The sequence below is a fragment of the Schistocerca gregaria genome, chromosome 2 (assembly GCF_023897955.1).
Source record: "Schistocerca gregaria isolate iqSchGreg1 chromosome 2, iqSchGreg1.2, whole genome shotgun sequence".
NCBI classification, from domain to species: domain Eukaryota; kingdom Metazoa; phylum Arthropoda; class Insecta; order Orthoptera; family Acrididae; genus Schistocerca; species Schistocerca gregaria.
In genome coordinates, this window is record NC_064921.1 from 1,015,635,684 (window position 1) to 1,015,660,599 (window position 24,916).

Below are 24,916 nucleotides of genomic sequence, written 5' to 3' on the forward strand. Positions count from 1 at the left end.
CACACAAGTAGTTTCCGTGGTGTAGCGGTTATCACGTCTGCCTAACACGCAGAAGGTCCCCGGTTCGATCCCGGGCGGAAACACTTTTTCATCATTAAAAACAAGACATAGTAACATGCATCTGCTTCCATCTGTACCCAAAAACCTTCGTAATCGCCTTCACACGTCGGATCAGAGTGTCAATTGCTCACATCAAATATGAAATTCATTTGATACTGCCGCCGAGCATTTTGCGTCGACTCAGCCACTCACGTGCGATCAGTTTGCACAAAACGCTAGGGCTCGTCCGGGATTTGAACCCGGGACCTCCTGCACCCTAAGCAGGAATCATACCCCTAGACCAACGAGCCACCTGACATGGCGAATGACTATAATTTCAGTGCACTGGGTCCCTCGATGTGGTCCAGGGTGCTCTGGAAAGTCTCGTGTAGGCTGGCGGGATGGGGGCGGCGCGAATTCCCGCGGTCGGCGGCCTTCCTGGGCTATTGGTACCTTCATGTAGAGCTGCCGCTGGGCTCGCACTCCCTGCTGCTAAGAAAGTGATTGCTTTTGCTGCTATGACTTACAATCACGACTGCGGGAAAAACCGCTATCTCGTTAGGGGTGCTACGGCAGACAAACTCTCGAGCACCCGAAGACTTCTTGTGCCCTCGGCTGTAATGGTTTCCAGGCTGTCAAAAGAACCGTCGCGTGTGCATTCGCGGACGGGAGACAGGCTGAGGTAATTTCGAGGGAACGGGGATGGACTCCTCACGTCCGCAGTTTCCGTAGTGTAGCGGTTATCACGTCTGCTTCACACGCAGAAGGTCCCCGGTTCGATCCCGGGCGGGAACAGTATTTTCCTGAATATGTCGTATTGTACTCCAGTGAGCCACGACATGTGAGGATCTTCTGCATGTACCTTTGTTATGCAAGTAGCGCATTTATTTAATTTTTTAGTTACGATGACAACATCAGCACGAGTTGCCTCTAAGGTAAGGCGCACACAAGTAGTTTCCGTGGTGTAGCGGTTATCACGTCTGCCTAACACGCAGAAGGTCCCCGGTTCGATCCCGGGCGGAAACACTTTTTCATCATTAAAAACAAGACATAGTAACATGCATCTGCTTCCATCTGTACCCAACAACCTTCGTAATCGCCTTCACACGTCGGATCAGAGTGTCAATTGCTCACATCAAATATGAAATTCATTTGATACTGCCGCCGAGCATTTTGCGTCGACTCAGCCACTCACGTGCGATCAGTTTGCACAAAACGCTAGGGCTCGTCCGGGATTTGAACCCGGGACCTCCTGCACCCTAAGCAGGAATCATACCCCTAGACCAACGAGCCACCTGACATGGCGAATGACTATAATTTCAGTGCACTGGGTCCCTCGATGTGGTCCAGGGTGCTCTGGAAAGTCTCGTGTAGGCTGGCGGGATGGGGGCGGCGCGAATTCCCGCGGTCGGCGGCCTTCCTGGGCTATTGGTACCTTCATGTAGAGCTGCCGCTGGGCTCGCACTCCCTGCTGCTAAGAAAGTGATTGCTTTTGCTGCTATGACTTACAATCACGACTGCGGGAAAAACCGCTATCTCGTTAGGGGTGCTACGGCAGACAAACTCTCGAGCACCCGAAGACTTCTTGTGCCCTCGGCTGTAATGGTTTCCAGGCTGTCAAAAGAACCGTCGCGTGTGCATTCGCGGACGGGAGACAGGCTGAGGTAATTTCGAGGGAACGGGGATGGACTCCTCACGTCCGCAGTTTCCGTAGTGTAGCGGTTATCACGTCTGCTTCACACGCAGAAGGTCCCCGGTTCGATCCCGGGCGGGAACAGTATTTTCCTGAATATGTCGTATTGTACTCCAGTGAGCCACGACATGTGAGGATCTTCTGCATGTACCTTTGTTATGCAAGTAGCGCATTTATTTAATTTTTTAGTTACGATGACAACATCAGCACGAGTTGCCTCTAAGGTAAGGCGCACACAAGTAGTTTCCGTGGTGTAGCGGTTATCACGTCTGCCTAACACGCAGAAGGTCCCCGGTTCGATCCCGGGCGGAAACACTTTTTCATCATTAAAAACAAGACATAGTAACATGCATCTGCTTCCATCTGTACCCAAAAACCTTCGTAATCGCCTTCACACGTCGGATCAGAGTGTCAATTGCTCACATCAAATATGAAATTCATTTGATACTGCCGCCGAGCATTTTGCGTCGACTCAGCCACTCACGTGCGATCAGTTTGCACAAAACGCTAGGGCTCGTCCGGGATTTGAACCCGGGACCTCCTGCACCCTAAGCAGGAATCATACCCCTAGACCAACGAGCCACCTGACATGGCGAAATACTATAATTTCAGTGCACTGGGTCCCTCGATGTGGTCCAGGGTGCTCTGGAAAGTCTCGTGTAGGCTGGCGGGATGGGGGCGGCGCGAATTCCCGCGGTCGGCGGCCTTCCTGGGCTATTGGTACCTTCATGTAGAGCTGCCGCTGGGCTCGCACTCCCTGCTGCTAAGAAAGTGATTGCTTTTGCTACTATGACTTACAATCACGACTGCGGGAAAAACCGCTATCTCGTTAGGGGTGCTACGGCAGACAAACTCTCGAGCACCCGAAGACTTCTTGTGCCCTCGGCTGTAATGGTTTCCAGGCTGTCAAAAGAACCGTCGCGTGTGCATTCGCGGACGGGAGACAGGCTGAGGTAATTTCGAGGGAACGGGGATGGACTCCTCACGTCCGCAGTTTCCGTAGTGTAGCGGTTATCACGTCTGCTTCACACGCAGAAGGTCCCCGGTTCGATCCCGGGCGGGAACAGTATTTTCCTGAATATGTCGTATTGTACTCCAGTGAGCCACGACATGTGAGGATCTTCTGCATGTACCTTTGTTATGCAAGTAGCGCATTTATTTAATTTTTTAGTTACGATGACAACATCAGCACGAGTTGCCTCTAAGGTAAGGCGCACACAAGTAGTTTCCGTGGTGTAGCGGTTATCACGTCTGCCTAACACGCAGAAGGTCCCCGGTTCGATCCCGGGCGGAAACACTTTTTCATCATTAAAAACAAGACATAGTAACATGCATCTGCTTCCATCTGTACCCAACAACCTTCGTAATCGCCTTCACACGTCGGATCAGAGTGTCAATTGCTCACATCAAATATGAAATTCATTTGATACTGCCGCCGAGCATTTTGCGTCGACTCAGCCACTCACGTGCGATCAGTTTGCACAAAACGCTAGGGCTCGTCCGGGATTTGAACCCGGGACCTCCTGCACCCTAAGCAGGAATCATACCCCTAGACCAACGAGCCACCTGACATGGCGAATGACTATAATTTCAGTGCACTGGGTCCCTCGATGTGGTCCAGGGTGCTCTGGAAAGTCTCGTGTAGGCTGGCGGGATGGGGGCGGCGCGAATTCCCGCGGTCGGCGGCCTTCCTGGGCTATTGGTACCTTCATGTAGAGCTGCCGCTGGGCTCGCACTCCCTGCTGCTAAGAAAGTGATTGCTTTTGCTGCTATGACTTACAATCACGACTGCGGGAAAAACCGCTATCTCGTTAGGGGTGCTACGGCAGACAAACTCTCGAGCACCCGAAGACTTCTTGTGCCCTCGGCTGTAATGGTTTCCAGGCTGTCAAAAGAACCGTCGCGTGTGCATTCGCGGACGGGAGACAGGCTGAGGTAATTTCGAGGGAACGGGGATGGACTCCTCACGTCCGCAGTTTCCGTAGTGTAGCGGTTATCACGTCTGCTTCACACGCAGAAGGTCCCCGGTTCGATCCCGGGCGGGAACAGTATTTTCCTGAATATGTCGTATTGTACTCCAGTGAGCCACGACATGTGAGGATCTTCTGCATGTACCTTTGTTATGCAAGTAGCGCATTTATTTAATTTTTTAGTTACGATGACAACATCAGCACGAGTTGCCTCTAAGGTAAGGCGCACACAAGTAGTTTCCGTGGTGTAGCGGTTATCACGTCTGCCTAACACGCAGAAGGTCCCCGGTTCGATCCCGGGCGGAAACACTTTTTCATCATTAAAAACAAGACATAGTAACATGCATCTGCTTCCATCTGTACCCAAAAACCTTCGTAATCGCCTTCACACGTCGGATCAGAGTGTCAATTGCTCACATCAAATATGAAATTCATTTGATACTGCCGCCGAGCATTTTGCGTCGACTCAGCCACTCACGTGCGATCAGTTTGCACAAAACGCTAGGGCTCGTCCGGGATTTGAACCCGGGACCTCCTGCACCCTAAGCAGGAATCATACCCCTAGACCAACGAGCCACCTGACATGGCGAAATACTATAATTTCAGTGCACTGGGTCCCTCGATGTGGTCCAGGGTGCTCTGGAAAGTCTCGTGTAGGCTGGCGGGATGGGGGCGGCGCGAATTCCCGCGGTCGGCGGCCTTCCTGGGCTATTGGTACCTTCATGTAGAGCTGCCGCTGGGCTCGCACTCCCTGCTGCTAAGAAAGTGATTGCTTTTGCTACTATGACTTACAATCACGACTGCGGGAAAAACCGCTATCTCGTTAGGGGTGCTACGGCAGACAAACTCTCGAGCACCCGAAGACTTCTTGTGCCCTCGGCTGTAATGGTTTCCAGGCTGTCAAAAGAACCGTCGCGTGTGCATTCGCGGACGGGAGACAGGCTGAGGTAATTTCGAGGGAACGGGGATGGACTCCTCACGTCCGCAGTTTCCGTAGTGTAGCGGTTATCACGTCTGCTTCACACGCAGAAGGTCCCCGGTTCGATCCCGGGCGGGAACAGTATTTTCCTGAATATGTCGTATTGTACTCCAGTGAGCCACGACATGTGAGGATCTTCTGCATGTACCTTTGTTATGCAAGTAGCGCATTTATTTAATTTTTTAGTTACGATGACAACATCAGCACGAGTTGCCTCTAAGGTAAGGCGCACACAAGTAGTTTCCGTGGTGTAGCGGTTATCACGTCTGCCTAACACGCAGAAGGTCCCCGGTTCGATCCCGGGCGGAAACACTTTTTCATCATTAAAAACAAGACATAGTAACATGCATCTGCTTCCATCTGTACCCAAAAACCTTCGTAATCGCCTTCACACGTCGGATCAGAGTGTCAATTGCTCACATCAAATATGAAATTCATTTGATACTGCCGCCGAGCATTTTGCGTCGACTCAGCCACTCACGTGCGATCAGTTTGCACAAAACGCTAGGGCTCGTCCGGGATTTGAACCCGGGACCTCCTGCACCCTAAGCAGGAATCATACCCCTAGACCAACGAGCCACCTGACATGGCGAAATACTATAATTTCAGTGCACTGGGTCCCTCGATGTGGTCCAGGGTGCTCTGGAAAGTCTCGTGTAGGCTGCCGGGATGGGGGCGGCGCGAATTCCCGCGGTCGGCGGCCTTCCTGGGCTATTGGTACCTTCATGTAGAGCTGCCGCTGGGCTCGCACTCCCTGCTGCTAAGAAAGTGATTGCTTTTGCTGCTATGACTTACAATCACGACTGCGGGAAAAACCGCTATCTCGTTAGGGGTGCTACGGCAGACAAACTCTCGAGCACCCGAAGACTTCTTGTGCCCTCGGCTGTAATGGTTTCCAGGCTGTCAAAAGAACCGTCGCGTGTGCATTCGCGGACGGGAGACAGGCTGAGGTAATTTCGAGGGAACGGGGATGGACTCCTCACGTCCGCAGTTTCCGTAGTGTAGCGGTTATCACGTCTGCTTCACACGCAGAAGGTCCCCGGTTCGATCCCGGGCGGGAACAGTATTTTCCTGAATATGTCGTATTGTACTCCAGTGAGCCACGACATGTGAGGATCTTCTGCATGTACCTTTGTTATGCAAGTAGCGCATTTATTTAATTTTTTAGTTACAATGACAACATCAGCACGAGTTGCCTCTAAGGTAAGGCGCACACAAGTAGTTTCCGTGGTGTAGCGGTTATCACGTCTGCCTAACACGCAGAAGGTCCCCGGTTCGATCCCGGGCGGAAACACTTTTTCATCATTAAAAACAAGACATAGTAACATGCATCTGCTTCCATCTGTACCCAACAACCTTCGTAATCGCCTTCACACGTCGGATCAGAGTGTCAATTGCTCACATCAAATATGAAATTCATTTGATACTGCCGCCGAGCATTTTGCGTCGACTCAGCCACTCACGTGCGATCAGTTTGCACAAAACGCTAGGGCTCGTCCGGGATTTGAACCCGGGACCTCCTGCACCCTAAGCAGGAATCATACCCCTAGACCAACGAGCCACCTGACATGGCGAATGACTATAATTTCAGTGCACTGGGTCCCTCGATGTGGTCCAGGGTGCTCTGGAAAGTCTCGTGTAGGCTGGCGGGATGGGGGCGGCGCGAATTCCCGCGGTCGGCGGCCTTCCTGGGCTATTGGTACCTTCATGTAGAGCTGCCGCTGGGCTCGCACTCCCTGCTGCTAAGAAAGTGATTGCTTTTGCTGCTATGACTTACAATCACGACTGCGGGAAAAACCGCTATCTCGTTAGGGGTGCTACGGCAGACAAGCTCTCGAGCACCCGAAGACTTCTTGTGCCCTCGGCTGTAATGGTTTCCAGGCTGTCAAAAGAACCGTCGCGTGTGCATTCGCGGACGGGAGACAGGCTGAGGTAATTTCGAGGGAACGGGGATGGACTCCTCACGTCCGCAGTTTCCGTAGTGTAGCGGTTATCACGTCTGCTTCACACGCAGAAGGTCCCCGGTTCGATCCCGGGCGGGAACAGTATTTTCCTGAATATGTCGTATTGTACTCCAGTGAGCCACGACATGTGAGGATCTTCTGCATGTACCTTTGTTATGCAAGTAGCGCATTTATTTAATTTTTTAGTTACGATGACAACATCAGCACGAGTTGCCTCTAAGGTAAGGCGCACACAAGTAGTTTCCGTGGTGTAGCGGTTATCACGTCTGCCTAACACGCAGAAGGTCCCCGGTTCGATCCCGGGCGGAAACACTTTTTCATCATTAAAAACAAGACATAGTAACATGCATCTGCTTCCATCTGTACCCAAAAACCTTCGTAATCGCCTTCACACGTCGGATCAGAGTGTCAATTGCTCACATCAAATATGAAATTCATTTGATACTGCCGCCGAGCATTTTGCGTCGACTCAGCCACTCACGTGCGATCAGTTTGCACAAAACGCTAGGGCTCGTCCGGGATTTGAACCCGGGACCTCCTGCACCCTAAGCAGGAATCATACCCCTAGACCAACGAGCCACCTGACATGGCGAAATACTATAATTTCAGTGCACTGGGTCCCTCGATGTGGTCCAGGGTGCTCTGGAAAGTCTCGTGTAGGCTGGCGGGATGGGGGCGGCGCGAATTCCCGCGGTCGGCGGCCTTCCTGGGCTATTGGTACCTTCATGTAGAGCTGCCGCTGGGCTCGCACTCCCTGCTGCTAAGAAAGTGATTGCTTTTGCTGCTATGACTTACAATCACGACTGCGGGAAAAACCGCTATCTCGTTAGGGGTGCTACGGCAGACAAACTCTCGAGCACCCGAAGACTTCTTGTGCCCTCGGCTGTAATGGTTTCCAGGCTGTCAAAAGAACCGTCGCGTGTGCATTCGCGGACGGGAGACAGGCTGAGGTAATTTCGAGGGAACGGGGATGGACTCCTCACGTCCGCAGTTTCCGTAGTGTAGCGGTTATCACGTCTGCTTCACACGCAGAAGGTCCCCGGTTCGATCCCGGGCGGGAACAGTATTTTCCTGAATATGTCGTATTGTACTCCAGTGAGCCACGACATGTGAGGATCTTCTGCATGTACCTTTGTTATGCAAGTAGCGCATTTATTTAATTTTTTAGTTACGATGACAACATCAGCACGAGTTGCCTCTAAGGTAAGGCGCACACAAGTAGTTTCCGTGGTGTAGCGGTTATCACGTGTGCCTAACACGCAGAAGGTCCCCGGTTCGATCCCGGGCGGAAACACTTTTTCATCATTAAAAACAAGACATAGTAACATGCATCTGCTTCCATCTGTACCCAACAACCTTCGTAATCGCCTTCACACGTCGGATCAGAGTGTCAATTGCTCACATCAAATATGAAATTCATTTGATACTGCCGCCGAGCATTTTGCGTCGACTCAGCCACTCACGTGCGATCAGTTTGCACAAAACGCTAGGGCTCGTCCGGGATTTGAACCCGGGACCTCCTGCACCCTAAGCAGGAATCATACCCCTAGACCAACGAGCCACCTGACATGGCGAAATACTATAATTTCAGTGCACTGGGTCCCTCGATGTGGTCCAGGGTGCTCTGGAAAGTCTCGTGTAGGCTGGCGGGATGGGGGCGGCGCGAATTCCCGCGGTCGGCGGCCTTCCTGGGCTATTGGTACCTTCATGTAGAGCTGCCGCTGGGCTCGCACTCCCTGCTGCTAAGAAAGTGATTGCTTTTGCTGCTATGACTTACAATCACGACTGCGGGAAAAACCGCTATCTCGTTAGGGGTGCTACGGCAGACAAACTCTCGAGCACCCGAAGACTTCTTGTGCCCTCGGCTGTAATGGTTTCCAGGCTGTCAAAAGAACCGTCGCGTGTGCATTCGCGGACGGGAGACAGGCTGAGGTAATTTCGAGGGAACGGGGATGGACTCCTCACGTCCGCAGTTTCCGTAGTGTAGCGGTTATCACGTCTGCTTCACACGCAGAAGGTCTCCGGTTCGATCCCGGGCGGGAACAGTATTTTCCTGAATATGTCGTATTGTACTCCAGTGAGCCACGACATGTGAGGATCTTCTGCATGTACCTTTGTTATGCAAGTAGCGCATTTATTTAATTTTTTAGTTACAATGACAACATCAGCACGAGTTGCCTCTAAGGTAAGGCGCACACAAGTAGTTTCCGTGGTGTAGCGGTTATCACGTCTGCCTAACACGCAGAAGGTCCCCGGTTCGATCCCGGGCGGAAACACTTTTTCATCATTAAAAACAAGACATAGTAACATGCATCTGCTTCCATCTGTACCCAACAACCTTCGTAATCGCCTTCACACGTCGGATCAGAGTGTCAATTGCTCACATCAAATATGAAATTCATTTGATACTGCCGCCGAGCATTTTGCGTCGACTCAGCCACTCACGTGCGATCAGTTTGCACAAAACGCTAGGGCTCGTCCGGGATTTGAACCCGGGACCTCCTGCACCCTAAGCAGGAATCATACCCCTAGACCAACGAGCCACCTGACATGGCGAATGACTATAATTTCAGTGCACTGGGTCCCTCGATGTGGTCCAGGGTGCTCTGGAAAGTCTCGTGTAGGCTGGCGGGATGGGGGCGGCGCGAATTCCCGCGGTCGGCGGCCTTCCTGGGCTATTGGTACCTTCATGTAGAGCTGCCGCTGGGCTCGCACTCCCTGCTGCTAAGAAAGTGATTGCTTTTGCTGCTATGACTTACAATCACGACTGCGGGAAAAACCGCTATCTCGTTAGGGGTGCTACGGCAGACAAGCTCTCGAGCACCCGAAGACTTCTTGTGCCCTCGGCTGTAATGGTTTCCAGGCTGTCAAAAGAACCGTCGCGTGTGCATTCGCGGACGGGAGACAGGCTGAGGTAATTTCGAGGGAACGGGGATGGACTCCTCACGTCCGCAGTTTCCGTAGTGTAGCGGTTATCACGTCTGCTTCACACGCAGAAGGTCCCCGGTTCGATCCCGGGCGGGAACAGTATTTTCCTGAATATGTCGTATTGTACTCCAGTGAGCCACGACATGTGAGGATCTTCTGCATGTACCTTTGTTATGCAAGTAGCGCATTTATTTAATTTTTTAGTTACGATGACAACATCAGCACGAGTTGCCTCTAAGGTAAGGCGCACACAAGTAGTTTCCGTGGTGTAGCGGTTATCACGTCTGCCTAACACGCAGAAGGTCCCCGGTTCGATCCCGGGCGGAAACACTTTTTCATCATTAAAAACAAGACATAGTAACATGCATCTGCTTCCATCTGTACCCAAAAACCTTCGTAATCGCCTTCACACGTCGGATCAGAGTGTCAATTGCTCACATCAAATATGAAATTCATTTGATACTGCCGCCGAGCATTTTGCGTCGACTCAGCCACTCACGTGCGATCAGTTTGCACAAAACGCTAGGGCTCGTCCGGGATTTGAACCCGGGACCTCCTGCACCCTAAGCAGGAATCATACCCCTAGACCAACGAGCCACCTGACATGGCGAAATACTATAATTTCAGTGCACTGGGTCCCTCGATGTGGTCCAGGGTGCTCTGGAAAGTCTCGTGTAGGCTGGCGGGATGGGGGCGGCGCGAATTCCCGCGGTCGGCGGCCTTCCTGGGCTATTGGTACCTTCATGTAGAGCTGCCGCTGGGCTCGCACTCCCTGCTGCTAAGAAAGTGATTGCTTTTGCTGCTATGACTTACAATCACGACTGCGGGAAAAACCGCTATCTCGTTAGGGGTGCTACGGCAGACAAACTCTCGAGCACCCGAAGACTTCTTGTGCCCTCGGCTGTAATGGTTTCCAGGCTGTCAAAAGAACCGTCGCGTGTGCATTCGCGGACGGGAGACAGGCTGAGGTAATTTCGAGGGAACGGGGATGGACTCCTCACGTCCGCAGTTTCCGTAGTGTAGCGGTTATCACGTCTGCTTCACACGCAGAAGGTCCCCGGTTCGATCCCGGGCGGGAACAGTATTTTCCTGAATATGTCGTATTGTACTCCAGTGAGCCACGACATGTGAGGATCTTCTGCATGTACCTTTGTTATGCAAGTAGCGCATTTATTTAATTTTTTAGTTACGATGACAACATCAGCACGAGTTGCCTCTAAGGTAAGGCGCACACAAGTAGTTTCCGTGGTGTAGCGGTTATCACGTGTGCCTAACACGCAGAAGGTCCCCGGTTCGATCCCGGGCGGAAACACTTTTTCATCATTAAAAACAAGACATAGTAACATGCATCTGCTTCCATCTGTACCCAACAACCTTCGTAATCGCCTTCACACGTCGGATCAGAGTGTCAATTGCTCACATCAAATATGAAATTCATTTGATACTGCCGCCGAGCATTTTGCGTCGACTCAGCCACTCACGTGCGATCAGTTTGCACAAAACGCTAGGGCTCGTCCGGGATTTGAACCCGGGACCTCCTGCACCCTAAGCAGGAATCATACCCCTAGACCAACGAGCCACCTGACATGGCGAAATACTATAATTTCAGTGCACTGGGTCCCTCGATGTGGTCCAGGGTGCTCTGGAAAGTCTCGTGTAGGCTGGCGGGATGGGGGCGGCGCGAATTCCCGCGGTCGGCGGCCTTCCTGGGCTATTGGTACCTTCATGTAGAGCTGCCGCTGGGCTCGCACTCCCTGCTGCTAAGAAAGTGATTGCTTTTGCTGCTATGACTTACAATCACGACTGCGGGAAAAACCGCTATCTCGTTAGGGGTGCTACGGCAGACAAACTCTCGAGCACCCGAAGACTTCTTGTGCCCTCGGCTGTAATGGTTTCCAGGCTGTCAAAAGAACCGTCGCGTGTGCATTCGCGGACGGGAGACAGGCTGAGGTAATTTCGAGGGAACGGGGATGGACTCCTCACGTCCGCAGTTTCCGTAGTGTAGCGGTTATCACGTCTGCTTCACACGCAGAAGGTCCCCGGTTCGATCCCGGGCGGGAACAGTATTTTCCTGAATATGTCGTATTGTACTCCAGTGAGCCACGACATGTGAGGATCTTCTGCATGTACCTTTGTTATGCAAGTAGCGCATTTATTTAATTTTTTAGTTACGATGACAACATCAGCACGAGTTGCCTCTAAGGTAAGGCGCACACAAGTAGTTTCCGTGGTGTAGCGGTTATCACGTGTGCCTAACACGCAGAAGGTCCCCGGTTCGATCCCGGGCGGAAACACTTTTTCATCATTAAAAACAAGACATAGTAACATGCATCTGCTTCCATCTGTACCCAACAACCTTCGTAATCGCCTTCACACGTCGGATCAGAGTGTCAATTGCTCACATCAAATATGAAATTCATTTGATACTGCCGCCGAGCATTTTGCGTCGACTCAGCCACTCACGTGCGATCAGTTTGCACAAAACGCTAGGGCTCGTCCGGGATTTGAACCCGGGACCTCCTGCACCCTAAGCAGGAATCATACCCCTAGACCAACGAGCCACCTGACATGGCGAATGACTATAATTTCAGTGCACTGGGTCCCTCGATGTGGTCCAGGGTGCTCTGGAAAGTCTCGTGTAGGCTGGCGGGATGGGGGCGGCGCGAATTCCCGCGGTCGGCGGCCTTCCTGGGCTATTGGTACCTTCATGTAGAGCTGCCGCTGGGCTCGCACTCCCTGCTGCTAAGAAAGTGATTGCTTTTGCTGCTATGACTTACAATCACGACTGCGGGAAAAACCGCTATCTCGTTAGGGGTGCTACGGCAGACAAACTCTCGAGCACCCGAAGACTTCTTGTGCCCTCGGCTGTAATGGTTTCCAGGCTGTCAAAAGAACCGTCGCGTGTGCATTCGCGGACGGGAGACAGGCTGAGGTAATTTCGAGGGAACGGGGATGGACTCCTCACGTCCGCAGTTTCCGTAGTGTAGCGGTTATCACGTCTGCTTCACACGCAGAAGGTCCCCGGTTCGATCCCGGGCGGGAACAGTATTTTCCTGAATATGTCGTATTGTACTCCAGTGAGCCACGACATGTGAGGATCTTCTGCATGTACCTTTGTTATGCAAGTAGCGCATTTATTTAATTTTTTAGTTACGATGACAACATCAGCACGAGTTGCCTCTAAGGTAAGGCGCACACAAGTAGTTTCCGTGGTGTAGCGGTTATCACGTCTGCCTAACACGCAGAAGGTCCCCGGTTCGATCCCGGGCGGAAACACTTTTTCATCATTAAAAACAAGACATAGTAACATGCATCTGCTTCCATCTGTACCCAAAAACCTTCGTAATCGCCTTCACACGTCGGATCAGAGTGTCAATTGCTCACATCAAATATGAAATTCATTTGATACTGCCGCCGAGCATTTTGCGTCGACTCAGCCACTCACGTGCGATCAGTTTGCACAAAACGCTAGGGCTCGTCCGGGATTTGAACCCGGGACCTCCTGCACCCTAAGCAGGAATCATACCCCTAGACCAACGAGCCACCTGACATGGCGAAATACTATAATTTCAGTGCACTGGGTCCCTCGATGTGGTCCAGGGTGCTCTGGAAAGTCTCGTGTAGGCTGGCGGGATGGGGGCGGCGCGAATTCCCGCGGTCGGCGGCCTTCCTGGGCTATTGGTACCTTCATGTAGAGCTGCCGCTGGGCTCGCACTCCCTGCTGCTAAGAAAGTGATTGCTTTTGCTGCTATGACTTACAATCACGACTGCGGGAAAAACCGCTATCTCGTTAGGGGTGCTACGGCAGACAAACTCTCGAGCACCCGAAGACTTCTTGTGCCCTCGGCTGTAATGGTTTCCAGGCTGTCAAAAGAACCGTCGCGTGTGCATTCGCGGACGGGAGACAGGCTGAGGTAATTTCGAGGGAACGGGGATGGACTCCTCACGTCCGCAGTTTCCGTAGTGTAGCGGTTATCACGTCTGCTTCACACGCAGAAGGTCCCCGGTTCGATCCCGGGCGGGAACAGTATTTTCCTGAATATGTCGTATTGTACTCCAGTGAGCCACGACATGTGAGGATCTTCTGCATGTACCTTTGTTATGCAAGTAGCGCATTTATTTAATTTTTTAGTTACGATGACAACATCAGCACGAGTTGCCTCTAAGGTAAGGCGCACACAAGTAGTTTCCGTGGTGTAGCGGTTATCACGTCTGCCTAACACGCAGAAGGTCCCCGGTTCGATCCCGGGCGGAAACACTTTTTCATCATTAAAAACAAGACATAGTAACATGCATCTGCTTCCATCTGTACCCAAAAACCTTCGTAATCGCCTTCACACGTCGGATCAGAGTGTCAATTGCTCACATCAAATATGAAATTCATTTGATACTGCCGCCGAGCATTTTGCGTCGACTCAGCCACTCACGTGCGATCAGTTTGCACAAAACGCTAGGGCTCGTCCGGGATTTGAACCCGGGACCTCCTGCACCCTAAGCAGGAATCATACCCCTAGACCAACGAGCCACCTGACATGGCGAAATACTATAATTTCAGTGCACTGGGTCCCTCGATGTGGTCCAGGGTGCTCTGGAAAGTCTCGTGTAGGCTGGCGGGATGGGGGCGGCGCGAATTCCCGCGGTCGGCGGCCTTCCTGGGCTATTGGTACCTTCATGTAGAGCTGCCGCTGGGCTCGCACTCCCTGCTGCTAAGAAAGTGATTGCTTTTGCTGCTATGACTTACAATCACGACTGCGGGAAAAACCGCTATCTCGTTAGGGGTGCTACGGCAGACAAACTCTCGAGCACCCGAAGACTTCTTGTGCCCTCGGCTGTAATGGTTTCCAGGCTGTCAAAAGAACCGTCGCGTGTGCATTCGCGGACGGGAGACAGGCTGAGGTAATTTCGAGGGAACGGGGATGGACTCCTCACGTCCGCAGTTTCCGTAGTGTAGCGGTTATCACGTCTGCTTCACACGCAGAAGGTCCCCGGTTCGATCCCGGGCGGGAACAGTATTTTCCTGAATATGTCGTATTGTACTCCAGTGAGCCACGACATGTGAGGATCTTCTGCATGTACCTTTGTTATGCAAGTAGCGCATTTATTTAATTTTTTAGTTACGATGACAACATCAGCACGAGTTGCCTCTAAGGTAAGGCGCACACAAGTAGTTTCCGTGGTGTAGCGGTTATCACGTGTGCCTAACACGCAGAAGGTCCCCGGTTCGATCCCGGGCGGAAACACTTTTTCATCATTAAAAACAAGACATAGTAACATGCATCTGCTTCCATCTGTACCCAACAACCTTCGTAATCGCCTTCACACGTCGGATCAGAGTGTCAATTGCTCACATCAAATATGAAATTCATTTGATACTGCCGCCGAGCATTTTGCGTCGACTCAGCCACTCACGTGCGATCAGTTTGCACAAAACGCTAGGGCTCGTCCGGGATTTGAACCCGGGACCTCCTGCACCCTAAGCAGGAATCATACCCCTAGACCAACGAGCCACCTGACATGGCGAATGACTATAATTTCAGTGCACTGGGTCCCTCGATGTGGTCCAGGGTGCTCTGGAAAGTCTCGTGTAGGCTGGCGGGATGGGGGCGGCGCGAATTCCCGCGGTCGGCGGCCTTCCTGGGCTATTGGTACCTTCATGTAGAGCTGCCGCTGGGCTCGCACTCCCTGCTGCTAAGAAAGTGATTGCTTTTGCTGCTATGACTTACAATCACGACTGCGGGAAAAACCGCTATCTCGTTAGGGGTGCTACGGCAGACAAACTCTCGAGCACCCGAAGACTTCTTGTGCCCTCGGCTGTAATGGTTTCCAGGCTGTCAAAAGAACCGTCGCGTGTGCATTCGCGGACGGGAGACAGGCTGAGGTAATTTCGAGGGAACGGGGATGGACTCCTCACGTCCGCAGTTTCCGTAGTGTAGCGGTTATCACGTCTGCTTCACACGCAGAAGGTCCCCGGTTCGATCCCGGGCGGGAACAGTATTTTCCTGAATATGTCGTATTGTACTCCAGTGAGCCACGACATGTGAGGATCTTCTGCATGTACCTTTGTTATGCAAGTAGCGCATTTATTTAATTTTTTAGTTACGATGACAACATCAGCACGAGTTGCCTCTAAGGTAAGGCGCACACAAGTAGTTTCCGTGGTGTAGCGGTTATCACGTCTGCCTAACACGCAGAAGGTCCCCGGTTCGATCCCGGGCGGAAACACTTTTTCATCATTAAAAACAAGACATAGTAACATGCATCTGCTTCCATCTGTACCCAAAAACCTTCGTAATCGCCTTCACACGTCGGATCAGAGTGTCAATTGCTCACATCAAATATGAAATTCATTTGATACTGCCGCCGAGCATTTTGCGTCGACTCAGCCACTCACGTGCGATCAGTTTGCACAAAACGCTAGGGCTCGTCCGGGATTTGAACCCGGGACCTCCTGCACCCTAAGCAGGAATCATACCCCTAGACCAACGAGCCACCTGACATGGCGAATGACTATAATTTCAGTGCACTGGGTCCCTCGATGTGGTCCAGGGTGCTCTGGAAAGTCTCGTGTAGGCTGGCGGGATGGGGGCGGCGCGAATTCCCGCGGTCGGCGGCCTTCCTGGGCTATTGGTACCTTCATGTAGAGCTGCCGCTGGGCTCGCACTCCCTGCTGCTAAGAAAGTGATTGCTTTTGCTGCTATGACTTACAATCACGACTGCGGGAAAAACCGCTATCTCGTTAGGGGTGCTACGGCAGACAAACTCTCGAGCACCCGAAGACTTCTTGTGCCCTCGGCTGTAATGGTTTCCAGGCTGTCAAAAGAACCGTCGCGTGTGCATTCGCGGACGGGAGACAGGCTGAGGTAATTTCGAGGGAACGGGGATGGACTCCTCACGTCCGCAGTTTCCGTAGTGTAGCGGTTATCACGTCTGCTTCACACGCAGAAGGTCCCCGGTTCGATCCCGGGCGGGAACAGTATTTTCCTGAATATGTCGTATTGTACTCCAGTGAGCCACGACATGTGAGGATCTTCTGCATGTACCTTTGTTATGCAAGTAGCGCATTTATTTAATTTTTTAGTTACGATGACAACATCAGCACGAGTTGCCTCTAAGGTAAGGCGCACACAAGTAGTTTCCGTGGTGTAGCGGTTATCACGTGTGCCTAACACGCAGAAGGTCCCCGGTTCGATCCCGGGCGGAAACACTTTTTCATCATTAAAAACAAGACATAGTAACATGCATCTGCTTCCATCTGTACCCAACAACCTTCGTAATCGCCTTCACACGTCGGATCAGAGTGTCAATTGCTCACATCAAATATGAAATTCATTTGATACTGCCGCCGAGCATTTTGCGTCGACTCAGCCACTCACGTGCGATCAGTTTGCACAAAACGCTAGGGCTCGTCCGGGATTTGAACCCGGGACCTCCTGCACCCTAAGCAGGAATCATACCCCTAGACCAACGAGCCACCTGACATGGCGAAATACTATAATTTCAGTGCACTGGGTCCCTCGATGTGGTCCAGGGTGCTCTGGAAAGTCTCGTGTAGGCTGGCGGGATGGGGGCGGCGCGAATTCCCGCGGTCGGCGGCCTTCCTGGGCTATTGGTACCTTCATGTAGAGCTGCCGCTGGGCTCGCACTCCCTGCTGCTAAGAAAGTGATTGCTTTTGCTGCTATGACTTACAATCACGACTGCGGGAAAAACCGCTATCTCGTTAGGGGTGCTACGGCAGACAAACTCTCGAGCACCCGAAGACTTCTTGTGCCCTCGGCTGTAATGGTTTCCAGGCTGTCAAAAGAACCGTCGCGTGTGCATTCGCGGACGGGAGACAGGCTGAGGTAATTTCGAGGGAACGGGGATGGACTCCTCACGTCCGCAGTTTCCGTAGTGTAGCGGTTATCACGTCTGCTTCACACGCAGAAGGTCCCCGGTTCGATCCCGGGCGGGAACAGTATTTTCCTGAATATGTCGTATTGTACTCCAGTGAGCCACGACATGTGAGGATCTTCTGCATGTACCTTTGTTATGCAAGTAGCGCATTTATTTAATTTTTTAGTTACGATGACAACATCAGCACGAGTTGCCTCTAAGGTAAGGCGCACACAAGTAGTTTCCGTGGTGTAGCGGTTATCACGTGTGCCTAACACGCAGAAGGTCCCCGGTTCGATCCCGGGCGGAAACACTTTTTCATCATTAAAAACAAGACATAGTAACATGCATCTGCTTCCATCTGTACCCAACAACCTTCGTAATCGCCTTCACACGTCGGATCAGAGTGTCAATTGCTCACATCAAATATGAAATTCATTTGATACTGCCGCCGAGCATTTTGCGTCGACTCAGCCACTCACGTGCGATCAGTTTGCACAAAACGCTAGGGCTCGTCCGGGATTTGAACCCGGGACCTCCTGCACCCTAAGCAGGAATCATACCCCTAGACCAACGAGCCACCTGACATGGCGAATGACTATAATTTCAGTGCACTGGGTCCCTCGATGTGGTCCAGGGTGCTCTGGAAAGTCTCGTGTAGGCTGGCGGGATGGGGGCGGCGCGAATTCCCGCGGTCGGCGGCCTTCCTGGGCTATTGGTACCTTCATGTAGAGCTGCCGCTGGGCTCGCACTCCCTGCTGCTAAGAAAGTGATTGCTTTTGCTGCTATGACTTACAATCACGACTGCGGGAAAAACCGCTATCTCGTTAGGGGTGCTACGGCAGACAAACTCTCGAGCACCCGAAGACTTCTTGTGCCCTCGGCTGTAATGGTTTCCAGGCTGTCAAAAGAACCGTCGCGTGTGCATTCGCGGACGGGAGACAGGCTGAGGTAATTTCGAGGGAACGGGGATGGACTGCTCACGTCCGCAGTTTCCGTAGTGTAGCGGTTATCACGTCTGCTTCACACGCAGAAGGTCCCCGGTTCGATCCCGGGCGGGAACAGTATTTTCCTGAATATGTCGTATTGTACTCCAGTGAGCCACGACATGTGAGGATCTTCTGCATGTACCTTTGTTATGCAAGTAGCGCATTTATTTAATTTTTTAGTTACGATGACAACATCAGCACGAGTTGCCTCTAAGGTAAGGCGCACACAAGTAGTTTCCGTGGTGTAGCGGTTATCACGTCTGCCTAACACGCAGAAGGTCCCCGGTTCGATCCCGGGCGGAAACACTTTTTCATCATTAAAAACAAGACATAGTAACATGCATCTGCTTCCATCTGTACCCAAAAACCTTCGTAATCGCCTTCACACGTCGGATCAGAGTGTCAATTGCTCACATCAAATATGAAATTCATTTGATACTGCCGCCGAGCATTTTGCGTCGACTCAGCCACTCACGTGCGATCAGTTTGCACAAAACGCTAGGGCTCGTCCGGGATTTGAACCCGGGACCTCCTGCACCCTAAGCAGGAATCATACCCCTAGACCAACGAGCCACCTGACATGGCGAAATACTATAATTTCAGTGCACTGGGTCCCTCGATGTGGTCCAGGGTGCTCTGGAAAGTCTCGTGTAGGCTGGCGGGATGGGGGCGGCGCGAATTCCCGCGGTCGGCGGCCTTCCTGGGCTATTGGTACCTTCATGTAGAGCTGCCGCTGGGCTCGCACTCCCTGCTGCTAAGAAAGTGATTGCTTTTGCTGCTATGACTTACAATCACGACTGCGGGAAAAACCGCTATCTCGTTAGGGGTGCTACGGCAGACAAACTCTCGAGCACCCGAAGACTTCTTGTGCCCTCGGCTGTAATGGTTTCCAGGCTGTCAAAAGAACCGTCGCGTGTGCATTCGCGGACGGGAGACAGGCTGAGGTAATTTCGAGGGAACGGGGATGGACTCCTCACGTCCGCAGTTTCCGTAGTGTAGCGGTTATCACGTCTGCTTCACACGCAGAAGGTCCCCGGTTCGATCCCGGGCGGGAACAGTATTTTCCTGAATATGTCGTATTGTACTCCAGTGAGCCACGACATGTGAGGATCTTCTGCATGTACCTTTGTTATGCAAGTAGCGCATTTATTTAATTTTTTAGTTACGATGACAACATCAGCACGAGTTGCCTCTAAGGTAAGGCGCACACAAGTAGTTTCCGTGGTGTAGCGGTTATCACGTCTGCCTAACACGCAGAAGGTCCCCGGTTCGATCCCGGGCGGAAACACTTTTTCATCATTAAAAACAAGACATAGTAACATGCATCTGCTTCCATCTGTACCCAAAAACCTTCGTAATCGCCTTCACACGTCGGATCAGAGTGTCAATTGCTCACATCAAATATGAAATTCATTTGATACTGCCGCCGAGCATTTTGCGTCGACTCAGCCACTCACGTGCGATCAGTTTGCACAAAACGCTAGGGCTCGTCCGGGATTTGAACCCGGGACCTCCTGCACCCTAAGCAGGAATCATACCCCTAGACCAACGAGCCACCTGACATGGCGAAATACTATAATTTCAGTGCACTGGGTCCCTCGATGTGGTCCAGGGTGCTCTGGAAAGTCTCGTGTAGGCTGGCGGGATGGGGGCGGCGCGAATTCCCGCGGTCGGCGGCCTTCCTGGGCTATTGGTACCTTCATGTAGAGCTGCCGCTGGGCTCGCACTCCCTGCTGCTAAGAAAGTGATTGCTTTTGCTGCTATGACTTACAATCACGACTGCGGGAAAAACCGCTATCTCGTTAGGGGTGCTACGGCAGACAAACTCTCGAGCACCCGAAGACTTCTTGTGCCCTCGGCTGTAATGGTTTCCAGGCTGTCAAAAGAACCGTCGCGTGTGCATTCGCGGACGGGAGACAGGCTGAGGTAATTTCGAGGGAACGGGGATGGACTCCTCACGTCCGCAGTTTCCGTAGTGTAGCGGTTATCACGTCTGCTTCACACGCAGAAGGTCCCCGGTTCGATCCCGGGCGGGAACAGTATTTTCCTGAATATGTCGTATTGTACTCCAGTGAGCCACGACATGTGAGGATCTTCTGCATGTACCTTTGTTATGCAAGTAGCGCATTTATTTAATTTTTTAGTTACGATGACAACATCAGCACGAGTTGCCTCTAAGGTAAGGCGCACACAAGTAGTTTCCGTGGTGTAGCGGTTATCACGTGTGCCTAACACGCAGAAGGTCCCCGGTTCGATCCCGGGCGGAAACACTTTTTCATCATTAAAAACAAGACATAGTAACATGCATCTGCTTCCATCTGTACCCAACAACCTTCGTAATCGCCTTCACACGTCGGATCAGAGTGTCAATTGCTCACATCAAATATGAAATTCATTTGATACTGCCGCCGAGCATTTTGCGTCGACTCAGCCACTCACGTGCGATCAGTTTGCACAAAACGCTAGGGCTCGTCCGGGATTTGAACCCGGGACCTCCTGCACCCTAAGCAGGAATCATACCCCTAGACCAACGAGCCACCTGACATGGCGAATGACTATAATTTCAGTGCACTGGGTCCCTCGATGTGGTCCAGGGTGCTCTGGAAAGTCTCGTGTAGGCTGGCGGGATGGGGGCGGCGCGAATTCCCGCGGTCGGCGGCCTTCCTGGGCTATTGGTACCTTCATGTAGAGCTGCCGCTGGGCTCGCACTCCCTGCTGCTAAGAAAGTGATTGCTTTTGCTGCTATGACTTACAATCACGACTGCGGGAAAAACCGCTATCTCGTTAGGGGTGCTACGGCAGACAAACTCTCGAGCACCCGAAGACTTCTTGTGCCCTCGGCTGTAATGGTTTCCAGGCTGTCAAAAGAACCGTCGCGTGTGCATTCGCGGACGGGAGACAGGCTGAGGTAATTTCGAGGGAACGGGGATGGACTCCTCACGTCCGCAGTTTCCGTAGTGTAGCGGTTATCACGTCTGCTTCACACGCAGAAGGTCCCCGGTTCGATCCCGGGCGGGAACAGTATTTTCCTGAATATGTCGTATTGTACTCCAGTGAGCCACGACATGTGAGGATCTTCTGCATGTACCTTTGTTATGCAAGTAGCGCATTTATTTAATTTTTTAGTTACGATGACAACATCAGCACGAGTTGCCTCTAAGGTAAGGCGCACACAAGTAGTTTCCGTGGTGTAGCGGTTATCACGTCTGCCTAACACGCAGAAGGTCCCCGGTTCGATCCCGGGCGGAAACACTTTTTCATCATTAAAAACAAGACATAGTAACATGCATCTGCTTCCATCTGTACCCAAAAACCTTCGTAATCGCCTTCACACGTCGGATCAGAGTGTCAATTGCTCACATCAAATATGAAATTCATTTGATACTGCCGCCGAGCATTTTGCGTCGACTCAGCCACTCACGTGCGATCAGTTTGCACAAAACGCTAGGGCTCGTCCGGGATTTGAACCCGGGACCTCCTGCACCCTAAGCAGGAATCATACCCCTAGACCAACGAGCCACCTGACATGGCGAAATACTATAATTTCAGTGCACTGGGTCCCTCGATGTGGTCCAGGGTGCTCTGGAAAGTCTCGTGTAGGCTGGCGGGATGGGGGCGGCGCGAATTCCCGCGGTCGGCGGCCTTCCTGGGCTATTGGTACCTTCATGTAGAGCTGCCGCTGGGCTCGCACTCCCTGCTGCTAAGAAAGTGATTGCTTTTGCTGCTATGACTTACAATCACGACTGCGGGAAAAACCGCTATCTCGTTAGGGGTGCTACGGCAGACAAACTCTCGAGCACCCGAAGACTTCTTGTGCCCTCGGCTGTAATGGTTTCCAGGCTGTCAAAAGAACCGTCGCGTGTGCATTCGCGGACGGGAGACAGGCTGAGGTAATTTCGAGGGAACGGGGATGGACTCCTCACGTCCGCAGTTTCCGTAGTGTAGCGGTTATCACGTCTGCTTCACACGCAGAAGGTCCCCGGTTCGATCCCGGGCGGGAACAGTATTTTCCTGAATATGTCGTATTGTACTCCAGTGAGCCACGACATGTGAGGATCTTCTGCATGTACCTTTGTTATGCAAGTAGCGCATTTATTTAATTTTTTAGTTACGATGACAACATCAGCACGAGTTGCCTCTAAGGTAAGGCGCACACAAGTAGTTTCCGTGGTGTAGCGGTTATCACGTGTGCCTAACACGCAGAAGGTCCCCGGTTCGATCCCGGGCGGAAACACTTTTTCATCATTAAAAACAAGACATAGTAACATGCATCTGCTTCCATCTGTACCCAACAACCTTCGTAATCGCCTTCACACGTCGGATCAGAGTGTCAATTGCTCACATCAAATATGAAATTCATTTGATACTGCCGCCGAGCATTTTGCGTCGACTCAGCCACTCACGTGCGATCAGTTTGCACAAAACGCTAGGGCTCGTCCGGGATTTGAACCCGGGACCTCCTGCACCCTAAGCAGGAATCATACCCCTAGACCAACGAGCCACCTGACATGGCGAATGACTATAATTTCAGTGCACTGGGTCCCTCGATGTGGTCCAGGGTGCTCTGGAAAGTCTCGTGTAGGCTGGCGGGATGGGGGCGGCGCGAATTCCCGCGGTCGGCGGCCTTCCTGGGCTATTGGTACCTTCATGTAGAGCTGCCGCTGGGCTCGCACTCCCTGCTGCTAAGAAAGTGATTGCTTTTGCTGCTATGACTTACAATCACGACTGCGGGAAAAACCGCTATCTCGTTAGGGGTGCTACGGCAGACAAACTCTCGAGCACCCGAAGACTTCTTGTGCCCTCGGCTGTAATGGTTTCCAGGCTGTCAAAAGAACCGTCGCGTGTGCATTCGCGGACGGGAGACAGGCTGAGGTAATTTCGAGGGAACGGGGATGGACTCCTCACGTCCGCAGTTTCCGTAGTGTAGCGGTTATCACGTCTGCTTCACACGCAGAAGGTCCCCGGTTCGATCCCGGGCGGGAACAGTATTTTCCTGAATATGTCGTATTGTACTCCAGTGAGCCACGACATGTGAGGATCTTCTGCATGTACCTTTGTTATGCAAGTAGCGCATTTATTTAATTTTTTAGTTACGATGACAACATCAGCACGAGTTGCCTCTAAGGTAAGGCGCACACAAGTAGTTTCCGTGGTGTAGCGGTTATCACGTCTGCCTAACACGCAGAAGGTCCCCGGTTCGATCCCGGGCGGAAACACTTTTTCATCATTAAAAACAAGACATAGTAACATGCATCTGCTTCCATCTGTACCCAAAAACCTTCGTAATCGCCTTCACACGTCGGATCAGAGTGTCAATTGCTCACATCAAATATGAAATTCATTTGATACTGCCGCCGAGCATTTTGCGTCGACTCAGCCACTCACGTGCGATCAGTTTGCACAAAACGCTAGGGCTCGTCCGGGATTTGAACCCGGGACCTCCTGCACCCTAAGCAGGAATCATACCCCTAGACCAACGAGCCACCTGACATGGCGAAATACTATAATTTCAGTGCACTGGGTCCCTCGATGTGGTCCAGGGTGCTCTGGAAAGTCTCGTGTAGGCTGGCGGGATGGGGGCGGCGCGAATTCCCGCGGTCGGCGGCCTTCCTGGGCTATTGGTACCTTCATGTAGAGCTGCCGCTGGGCTCGCACTCCCTGCTGCTAAGAAAGTGATTGCTTTTGCTGCTATGACTTACAATCACGACTGCGGGAAAAACCGCTATCTCGTTAGGGGTGCTACGGCAGACAAACTCTCGAGCACCCGAAGACTTCTTGTGCCCTCGGCTGTAATGGTTTCCAGGCTGTCAAAAGAACCGTCGCGTGTGCATTCGCGGACGGGAGACAGGCTGAGGTAATTTCGAGGGAACGGGGATGGACTCCTCACGTCCGCAGTTTCCGTAGTGTAGCGGTTATCACGTCTGCTTCACACGCAGAAGGTCCCCGGTTCGATCCCGGGCGGGAACAGTATTTTCCTGAATATGTCGTATTGTACTCCAGTGAGCCACGACATGTGAGGATCTTCTGCATGTACCTTTGTTATGCAAGTAGCGCATTTATTTAATTTTTTAGTTACGATGACAACATCAGCACGAGTTGCCTCTAAGGTAAGGCGCACACAAGTAGTTTCCGTGGTGTAGCGGTTATCACGTCTGCCTAACACGCAGAAGGTCCCCGGTTCGATCCCGGGCGGAAACACTTTTTCATCATTAAAAACAAGACATAGTAACATGCATCTGCTTCCATCTGTACCCAACAACCTTCGTAATCGCCTTCACACGTCGGATCAGAGTGTCAATTGCTCACATCAAATATGAAATTCATTTGATACTGCCGCCGAGCATTTTGCGTCGACTCAGCCACTCACGTGCGATCAGTTTGCACAAAACGCTAGGGCTCGTCCGGGATTTGAACCCGGGACCTCCTGCACCCTAAGCAGGAATCATACCCCTAGACCAACGAGCATCTGTCTCGCGTGTGT

The 24,916-nt window shown here is 52.0% G+C and overlaps 77 non-coding genes across 77 annotated transcripts; 51 read left to right on the forward strand and 26 right to left on the reverse strand.

The window, feature by feature from the left end:
* The first annotated feature begins 10 nt into the window (after positions 1-10).
* Positions 11-83, forward strand: Trnav-aac (transfer RNA valine (anticodon AAC)). Its single transcript has one exon. It is a non-coding gene; the product is annotated as a tRNA-Val (tRNA).
* A 195-nt stretch (positions 84-278) lies between these two features.
* On the reverse strand, positions 279-350 carry Trnap-agg (transfer RNA proline (anticodon AGG)). The gene has a single exon. It is a non-coding gene; the product is annotated as a tRNA-Pro (tRNA).
* Positions 351-761: 411 nt separating this feature from the next.
* On the forward strand, positions 762-834 carry Trnav-cac (transfer RNA valine (anticodon CAC)). Its single transcript has one exon. It is a non-coding gene; the product is annotated as a tRNA-Val (tRNA).
* Positions 835-992: 158 nt separating this feature from the next.
* Positions 993-1,065, forward strand: Trnav-aac (transfer RNA valine (anticodon AAC)). Its single transcript has one exon. It is a non-coding gene; the product is annotated as a tRNA-Val (tRNA).
* A 195-nt stretch (positions 1,066-1,260) lies between these two features.
* Positions 1,261-1,332, reverse strand: Trnap-agg (transfer RNA proline (anticodon AGG)). Its single transcript has one exon. It is a non-coding gene; the product is annotated as a tRNA-Pro (tRNA).
* A 411-nt stretch (positions 1,333-1,743) lies between these two features.
* On the forward strand, positions 1,744-1,816 carry Trnav-cac (transfer RNA valine (anticodon CAC)). The gene has a single exon. It is a non-coding gene; the product is annotated as a tRNA-Val (tRNA).
* Positions 1,817-1,974: 158 nt separating this feature from the next.
* Positions 1,975-2,047, forward strand: Trnav-aac (transfer RNA valine (anticodon AAC)). The gene has a single exon. It is a non-coding gene; the product is annotated as a tRNA-Val (tRNA).
* Positions 2,048-2,242: 195 nt separating this feature from the next.
* Trnap-agg (transfer RNA proline (anticodon AGG)) lies at positions 2,243-2,314 on the reverse strand. The gene has a single exon. It is a non-coding gene; the product is annotated as a tRNA-Pro (tRNA).
* Positions 2,315-2,725: 411 nt separating this feature from the next.
* On the forward strand, positions 2,726-2,798 carry Trnav-cac (transfer RNA valine (anticodon CAC)). The gene has a single exon. It is a non-coding gene; the product is annotated as a tRNA-Val (tRNA).
* A 158-nt stretch (positions 2,799-2,956) lies between these two features.
* On the forward strand, positions 2,957-3,029 carry Trnav-aac (transfer RNA valine (anticodon AAC)). The gene has a single exon. It is a non-coding gene; the product is annotated as a tRNA-Val (tRNA).
* Positions 3,030-3,224: 195 nt separating this feature from the next.
* Trnap-agg (transfer RNA proline (anticodon AGG)) lies at positions 3,225-3,296 on the reverse strand. Its single transcript has one exon. It is a non-coding gene; the product is annotated as a tRNA-Pro (tRNA).
* A 411-nt stretch (positions 3,297-3,707) lies between these two features.
* Positions 3,708-3,780, forward strand: Trnav-cac (transfer RNA valine (anticodon CAC)). Its single transcript has one exon. It is a non-coding gene; the product is annotated as a tRNA-Val (tRNA).
* Positions 3,781-3,938: 158 nt separating this feature from the next.
* Trnav-aac (transfer RNA valine (anticodon AAC)) lies at positions 3,939-4,011 on the forward strand. Its single transcript has one exon. It is a non-coding gene; the product is annotated as a tRNA-Val (tRNA).
* A 195-nt stretch (positions 4,012-4,206) lies between these two features.
* Trnap-agg (transfer RNA proline (anticodon AGG)) lies at positions 4,207-4,278 on the reverse strand. Its single transcript has one exon. It is a non-coding gene; the product is annotated as a tRNA-Pro (tRNA).
* A 411-nt stretch (positions 4,279-4,689) lies between these two features.
* Positions 4,690-4,762, forward strand: Trnav-cac (transfer RNA valine (anticodon CAC)). Its single transcript has one exon. It is a non-coding gene; the product is annotated as a tRNA-Val (tRNA).
* Positions 4,763-4,920: 158 nt separating this feature from the next.
* On the forward strand, positions 4,921-4,993 carry Trnav-aac (transfer RNA valine (anticodon AAC)). The gene has a single exon. It is a non-coding gene; the product is annotated as a tRNA-Val (tRNA).
* A 195-nt stretch (positions 4,994-5,188) lies between these two features.
* On the reverse strand, positions 5,189-5,260 carry Trnap-agg (transfer RNA proline (anticodon AGG)). Its single transcript has one exon. It is a non-coding gene; the product is annotated as a tRNA-Pro (tRNA).
* Positions 5,261-5,671: 411 nt separating this feature from the next.
* On the forward strand, positions 5,672-5,744 carry Trnav-cac (transfer RNA valine (anticodon CAC)). Its single transcript has one exon. It is a non-coding gene; the product is annotated as a tRNA-Val (tRNA).
* A 158-nt stretch (positions 5,745-5,902) lies between these two features.
* On the forward strand, positions 5,903-5,975 carry Trnav-aac (transfer RNA valine (anticodon AAC)). The gene has a single exon. It is a non-coding gene; the product is annotated as a tRNA-Val (tRNA).
* Positions 5,976-6,170: 195 nt separating this feature from the next.
* Trnap-agg (transfer RNA proline (anticodon AGG)) lies at positions 6,171-6,242 on the reverse strand. Its single transcript has one exon. It is a non-coding gene; the product is annotated as a tRNA-Pro (tRNA).
* A 411-nt stretch (positions 6,243-6,653) lies between these two features.
* Positions 6,654-6,726, forward strand: Trnav-cac (transfer RNA valine (anticodon CAC)). The gene has a single exon. It is a non-coding gene; the product is annotated as a tRNA-Val (tRNA).
* A 158-nt stretch (positions 6,727-6,884) lies between these two features.
* Positions 6,885-6,957, forward strand: Trnav-aac (transfer RNA valine (anticodon AAC)). The gene has a single exon. It is a non-coding gene; the product is annotated as a tRNA-Val (tRNA).
* Positions 6,958-7,152: 195 nt separating this feature from the next.
* Trnap-agg (transfer RNA proline (anticodon AGG)) lies at positions 7,153-7,224 on the reverse strand. Its single transcript has one exon. It is a non-coding gene; the product is annotated as a tRNA-Pro (tRNA).
* A 411-nt stretch (positions 7,225-7,635) lies between these two features.
* On the forward strand, positions 7,636-7,708 carry Trnav-cac (transfer RNA valine (anticodon CAC)). The gene has a single exon. It is a non-coding gene; the product is annotated as a tRNA-Val (tRNA).
* Positions 7,709-7,866: 158 nt separating this feature from the next.
* Trnav-aac (transfer RNA valine (anticodon AAC)) lies at positions 7,867-7,939 on the forward strand. The gene has a single exon. It is a non-coding gene; the product is annotated as a tRNA-Val (tRNA).
* A 195-nt stretch (positions 7,940-8,134) lies between these two features.
* Trnap-agg (transfer RNA proline (anticodon AGG)) lies at positions 8,135-8,206 on the reverse strand. Its single transcript has one exon. It is a non-coding gene; the product is annotated as a tRNA-Pro (tRNA).
* Positions 8,207-8,617: 411 nt separating this feature from the next.
* Trnav-cac (transfer RNA valine (anticodon CAC)) lies at positions 8,618-8,690 on the forward strand. Its single transcript has one exon. It is a non-coding gene; the product is annotated as a tRNA-Val (tRNA).
* Positions 8,691-8,848: 158 nt separating this feature from the next.
* Trnav-aac (transfer RNA valine (anticodon AAC)) lies at positions 8,849-8,921 on the forward strand. The gene has a single exon. It is a non-coding gene; the product is annotated as a tRNA-Val (tRNA).
* A 195-nt stretch (positions 8,922-9,116) lies between these two features.
* Positions 9,117-9,188, reverse strand: Trnap-agg (transfer RNA proline (anticodon AGG)). Its single transcript has one exon. It is a non-coding gene; the product is annotated as a tRNA-Pro (tRNA).
* Positions 9,189-9,599: 411 nt separating this feature from the next.
* Positions 9,600-9,672, forward strand: Trnav-cac (transfer RNA valine (anticodon CAC)). The gene has a single exon. It is a non-coding gene; the product is annotated as a tRNA-Val (tRNA).
* A 158-nt stretch (positions 9,673-9,830) lies between these two features.
* Positions 9,831-9,903, forward strand: Trnav-aac (transfer RNA valine (anticodon AAC)). Its single transcript has one exon. It is a non-coding gene; the product is annotated as a tRNA-Val (tRNA).
* A 195-nt stretch (positions 9,904-10,098) lies between these two features.
* On the reverse strand, positions 10,099-10,170 carry Trnap-agg (transfer RNA proline (anticodon AGG)). Its single transcript has one exon. It is a non-coding gene; the product is annotated as a tRNA-Pro (tRNA).
* Positions 10,171-10,581: 411 nt separating this feature from the next.
* Trnav-cac (transfer RNA valine (anticodon CAC)) lies at positions 10,582-10,654 on the forward strand. Its single transcript has one exon. It is a non-coding gene; the product is annotated as a tRNA-Val (tRNA).
* A 158-nt stretch (positions 10,655-10,812) lies between these two features.
* Trnav-aac (transfer RNA valine (anticodon AAC)) lies at positions 10,813-10,885 on the forward strand. Its single transcript has one exon. It is a non-coding gene; the product is annotated as a tRNA-Val (tRNA).
* Positions 10,886-11,080: 195 nt separating this feature from the next.
* On the reverse strand, positions 11,081-11,152 carry Trnap-agg (transfer RNA proline (anticodon AGG)). Its single transcript has one exon. It is a non-coding gene; the product is annotated as a tRNA-Pro (tRNA).
* A 411-nt stretch (positions 11,153-11,563) lies between these two features.
* Positions 11,564-11,636, forward strand: Trnav-cac (transfer RNA valine (anticodon CAC)). The gene has a single exon. It is a non-coding gene; the product is annotated as a tRNA-Val (tRNA).
* Positions 11,637-11,794: 158 nt separating this feature from the next.
* On the forward strand, positions 11,795-11,867 carry Trnav-aac (transfer RNA valine (anticodon AAC)). The gene has a single exon. It is a non-coding gene; the product is annotated as a tRNA-Val (tRNA).
* Positions 11,868-12,062: 195 nt separating this feature from the next.
* Positions 12,063-12,134, reverse strand: Trnap-agg (transfer RNA proline (anticodon AGG)). Its single transcript has one exon. It is a non-coding gene; the product is annotated as a tRNA-Pro (tRNA).
* A 411-nt stretch (positions 12,135-12,545) lies between these two features.
* On the forward strand, positions 12,546-12,618 carry Trnav-cac (transfer RNA valine (anticodon CAC)). Its single transcript has one exon. It is a non-coding gene; the product is annotated as a tRNA-Val (tRNA).
* A 158-nt stretch (positions 12,619-12,776) lies between these two features.
* Positions 12,777-12,849, forward strand: Trnav-aac (transfer RNA valine (anticodon AAC)). Its single transcript has one exon. It is a non-coding gene; the product is annotated as a tRNA-Val (tRNA).
* A 195-nt stretch (positions 12,850-13,044) lies between these two features.
* Trnap-agg (transfer RNA proline (anticodon AGG)) lies at positions 13,045-13,116 on the reverse strand. Its single transcript has one exon. It is a non-coding gene; the product is annotated as a tRNA-Pro (tRNA).
* Positions 13,117-13,527: 411 nt separating this feature from the next.
* On the forward strand, positions 13,528-13,600 carry Trnav-cac (transfer RNA valine (anticodon CAC)). The gene has a single exon. It is a non-coding gene; the product is annotated as a tRNA-Val (tRNA).
* A 158-nt stretch (positions 13,601-13,758) lies between these two features.
* Trnav-aac (transfer RNA valine (anticodon AAC)) lies at positions 13,759-13,831 on the forward strand. Its single transcript has one exon. It is a non-coding gene; the product is annotated as a tRNA-Val (tRNA).
* Positions 13,832-14,026: 195 nt separating this feature from the next.
* Positions 14,027-14,098, reverse strand: Trnap-agg (transfer RNA proline (anticodon AGG)). The gene has a single exon. It is a non-coding gene; the product is annotated as a tRNA-Pro (tRNA).
* A 411-nt stretch (positions 14,099-14,509) lies between these two features.
* Trnav-cac (transfer RNA valine (anticodon CAC)) lies at positions 14,510-14,582 on the forward strand. Its single transcript has one exon. It is a non-coding gene; the product is annotated as a tRNA-Val (tRNA).
* A 158-nt stretch (positions 14,583-14,740) lies between these two features.
* Trnav-aac (transfer RNA valine (anticodon AAC)) lies at positions 14,741-14,813 on the forward strand. The gene has a single exon. It is a non-coding gene; the product is annotated as a tRNA-Val (tRNA).
* Positions 14,814-15,008: 195 nt separating this feature from the next.
* Trnap-agg (transfer RNA proline (anticodon AGG)) lies at positions 15,009-15,080 on the reverse strand. The gene has a single exon. It is a non-coding gene; the product is annotated as a tRNA-Pro (tRNA).
* A 411-nt stretch (positions 15,081-15,491) lies between these two features.
* Positions 15,492-15,564, forward strand: Trnav-cac (transfer RNA valine (anticodon CAC)). The gene has a single exon. It is a non-coding gene; the product is annotated as a tRNA-Val (tRNA).
* Positions 15,565-15,722: 158 nt separating this feature from the next.
* Trnav-aac (transfer RNA valine (anticodon AAC)) lies at positions 15,723-15,795 on the forward strand. The gene has a single exon. It is a non-coding gene; the product is annotated as a tRNA-Val (tRNA).
* Positions 15,796-15,990: 195 nt separating this feature from the next.
* On the reverse strand, positions 15,991-16,062 carry Trnap-agg (transfer RNA proline (anticodon AGG)). Its single transcript has one exon. It is a non-coding gene; the product is annotated as a tRNA-Pro (tRNA).
* A 411-nt stretch (positions 16,063-16,473) lies between these two features.
* On the forward strand, positions 16,474-16,546 carry Trnav-cac (transfer RNA valine (anticodon CAC)). Its single transcript has one exon. It is a non-coding gene; the product is annotated as a tRNA-Val (tRNA).
* Positions 16,547-16,704: 158 nt separating this feature from the next.
* On the forward strand, positions 16,705-16,777 carry Trnav-aac (transfer RNA valine (anticodon AAC)). Its single transcript has one exon. It is a non-coding gene; the product is annotated as a tRNA-Val (tRNA).
* Positions 16,778-16,972: 195 nt separating this feature from the next.
* On the reverse strand, positions 16,973-17,044 carry Trnap-agg (transfer RNA proline (anticodon AGG)). Its single transcript has one exon. It is a non-coding gene; the product is annotated as a tRNA-Pro (tRNA).
* Positions 17,045-17,455: 411 nt separating this feature from the next.
* Positions 17,456-17,528, forward strand: Trnav-cac (transfer RNA valine (anticodon CAC)). Its single transcript has one exon. It is a non-coding gene; the product is annotated as a tRNA-Val (tRNA).
* Positions 17,529-17,686: 158 nt separating this feature from the next.
* Positions 17,687-17,759, forward strand: Trnav-aac (transfer RNA valine (anticodon AAC)). The gene has a single exon. It is a non-coding gene; the product is annotated as a tRNA-Val (tRNA).
* Positions 17,760-17,954: 195 nt separating this feature from the next.
* Positions 17,955-18,026, reverse strand: Trnap-agg (transfer RNA proline (anticodon AGG)). Its single transcript has one exon. It is a non-coding gene; the product is annotated as a tRNA-Pro (tRNA).
* Positions 18,027-18,437: 411 nt separating this feature from the next.
* Positions 18,438-18,510, forward strand: Trnav-cac (transfer RNA valine (anticodon CAC)). Its single transcript has one exon. It is a non-coding gene; the product is annotated as a tRNA-Val (tRNA).
* A 158-nt stretch (positions 18,511-18,668) lies between these two features.
* Positions 18,669-18,741, forward strand: Trnav-aac (transfer RNA valine (anticodon AAC)). Its single transcript has one exon. It is a non-coding gene; the product is annotated as a tRNA-Val (tRNA).
* A 195-nt stretch (positions 18,742-18,936) lies between these two features.
* Trnap-agg (transfer RNA proline (anticodon AGG)) lies at positions 18,937-19,008 on the reverse strand. Its single transcript has one exon. It is a non-coding gene; the product is annotated as a tRNA-Pro (tRNA).
* Positions 19,009-19,419: 411 nt separating this feature from the next.
* Positions 19,420-19,492, forward strand: Trnav-cac (transfer RNA valine (anticodon CAC)). The gene has a single exon. It is a non-coding gene; the product is annotated as a tRNA-Val (tRNA).
* A 158-nt stretch (positions 19,493-19,650) lies between these two features.
* On the forward strand, positions 19,651-19,723 carry Trnav-aac (transfer RNA valine (anticodon AAC)). The gene has a single exon. It is a non-coding gene; the product is annotated as a tRNA-Val (tRNA).
* Positions 19,724-19,918: 195 nt separating this feature from the next.
* On the reverse strand, positions 19,919-19,990 carry Trnap-agg (transfer RNA proline (anticodon AGG)). The gene has a single exon. It is a non-coding gene; the product is annotated as a tRNA-Pro (tRNA).
* A 411-nt stretch (positions 19,991-20,401) lies between these two features.
* On the forward strand, positions 20,402-20,474 carry Trnav-cac (transfer RNA valine (anticodon CAC)). Its single transcript has one exon. It is a non-coding gene; the product is annotated as a tRNA-Val (tRNA).
* A 158-nt stretch (positions 20,475-20,632) lies between these two features.
* Positions 20,633-20,705, forward strand: Trnav-aac (transfer RNA valine (anticodon AAC)). The gene has a single exon. It is a non-coding gene; the product is annotated as a tRNA-Val (tRNA).
* A 195-nt stretch (positions 20,706-20,900) lies between these two features.
* On the reverse strand, positions 20,901-20,972 carry Trnap-agg (transfer RNA proline (anticodon AGG)). The gene has a single exon. It is a non-coding gene; the product is annotated as a tRNA-Pro (tRNA).
* Positions 20,973-21,383: 411 nt separating this feature from the next.
* Positions 21,384-21,456, forward strand: Trnav-cac (transfer RNA valine (anticodon CAC)). Its single transcript has one exon. It is a non-coding gene; the product is annotated as a tRNA-Val (tRNA).
* Positions 21,457-21,614: 158 nt separating this feature from the next.
* Positions 21,615-21,687, forward strand: Trnav-aac (transfer RNA valine (anticodon AAC)). The gene has a single exon. It is a non-coding gene; the product is annotated as a tRNA-Val (tRNA).
* A 195-nt stretch (positions 21,688-21,882) lies between these two features.
* On the reverse strand, positions 21,883-21,954 carry Trnap-agg (transfer RNA proline (anticodon AGG)). Its single transcript has one exon. It is a non-coding gene; the product is annotated as a tRNA-Pro (tRNA).
* Positions 21,955-22,365: 411 nt separating this feature from the next.
* Positions 22,366-22,438, forward strand: Trnav-cac (transfer RNA valine (anticodon CAC)). Its single transcript has one exon. It is a non-coding gene; the product is annotated as a tRNA-Val (tRNA).
* Positions 22,439-22,596: 158 nt separating this feature from the next.
* Positions 22,597-22,669, forward strand: Trnav-aac (transfer RNA valine (anticodon AAC)). Its single transcript has one exon. It is a non-coding gene; the product is annotated as a tRNA-Val (tRNA).
* A 195-nt stretch (positions 22,670-22,864) lies between these two features.
* Trnap-agg (transfer RNA proline (anticodon AGG)) lies at positions 22,865-22,936 on the reverse strand. The gene has a single exon. It is a non-coding gene; the product is annotated as a tRNA-Pro (tRNA).
* Positions 22,937-23,347: 411 nt separating this feature from the next.
* Trnav-cac (transfer RNA valine (anticodon CAC)) lies at positions 23,348-23,420 on the forward strand. The gene has a single exon. It is a non-coding gene; the product is annotated as a tRNA-Val (tRNA).
* A 158-nt stretch (positions 23,421-23,578) lies between these two features.
* Positions 23,579-23,651, forward strand: Trnav-aac (transfer RNA valine (anticodon AAC)). Its single transcript has one exon. It is a non-coding gene; the product is annotated as a tRNA-Val (tRNA).
* A 195-nt stretch (positions 23,652-23,846) lies between these two features.
* On the reverse strand, positions 23,847-23,918 carry Trnap-agg (transfer RNA proline (anticodon AGG)). The gene has a single exon. It is a non-coding gene; the product is annotated as a tRNA-Pro (tRNA).
* A 411-nt stretch (positions 23,919-24,329) lies between these two features.
* Trnav-cac (transfer RNA valine (anticodon CAC)) lies at positions 24,330-24,402 on the forward strand. The gene has a single exon. It is a non-coding gene; the product is annotated as a tRNA-Val (tRNA).
* A 158-nt stretch (positions 24,403-24,560) lies between these two features.
* On the forward strand, positions 24,561-24,633 carry Trnav-aac (transfer RNA valine (anticodon AAC)). The gene has a single exon. It is a non-coding gene; the product is annotated as a tRNA-Val (tRNA).
* A 192-nt stretch (positions 24,634-24,825) lies between these two features.
* Positions 24,826-24,900, reverse strand: Trnap-agg (transfer RNA proline (anticodon AGG)). The gene has a single exon. It is a non-coding gene; the product is annotated as a tRNA-Pro (tRNA).
* Between the last annotated feature and the right edge of the window lie 16 nt (positions 24,901-24,916).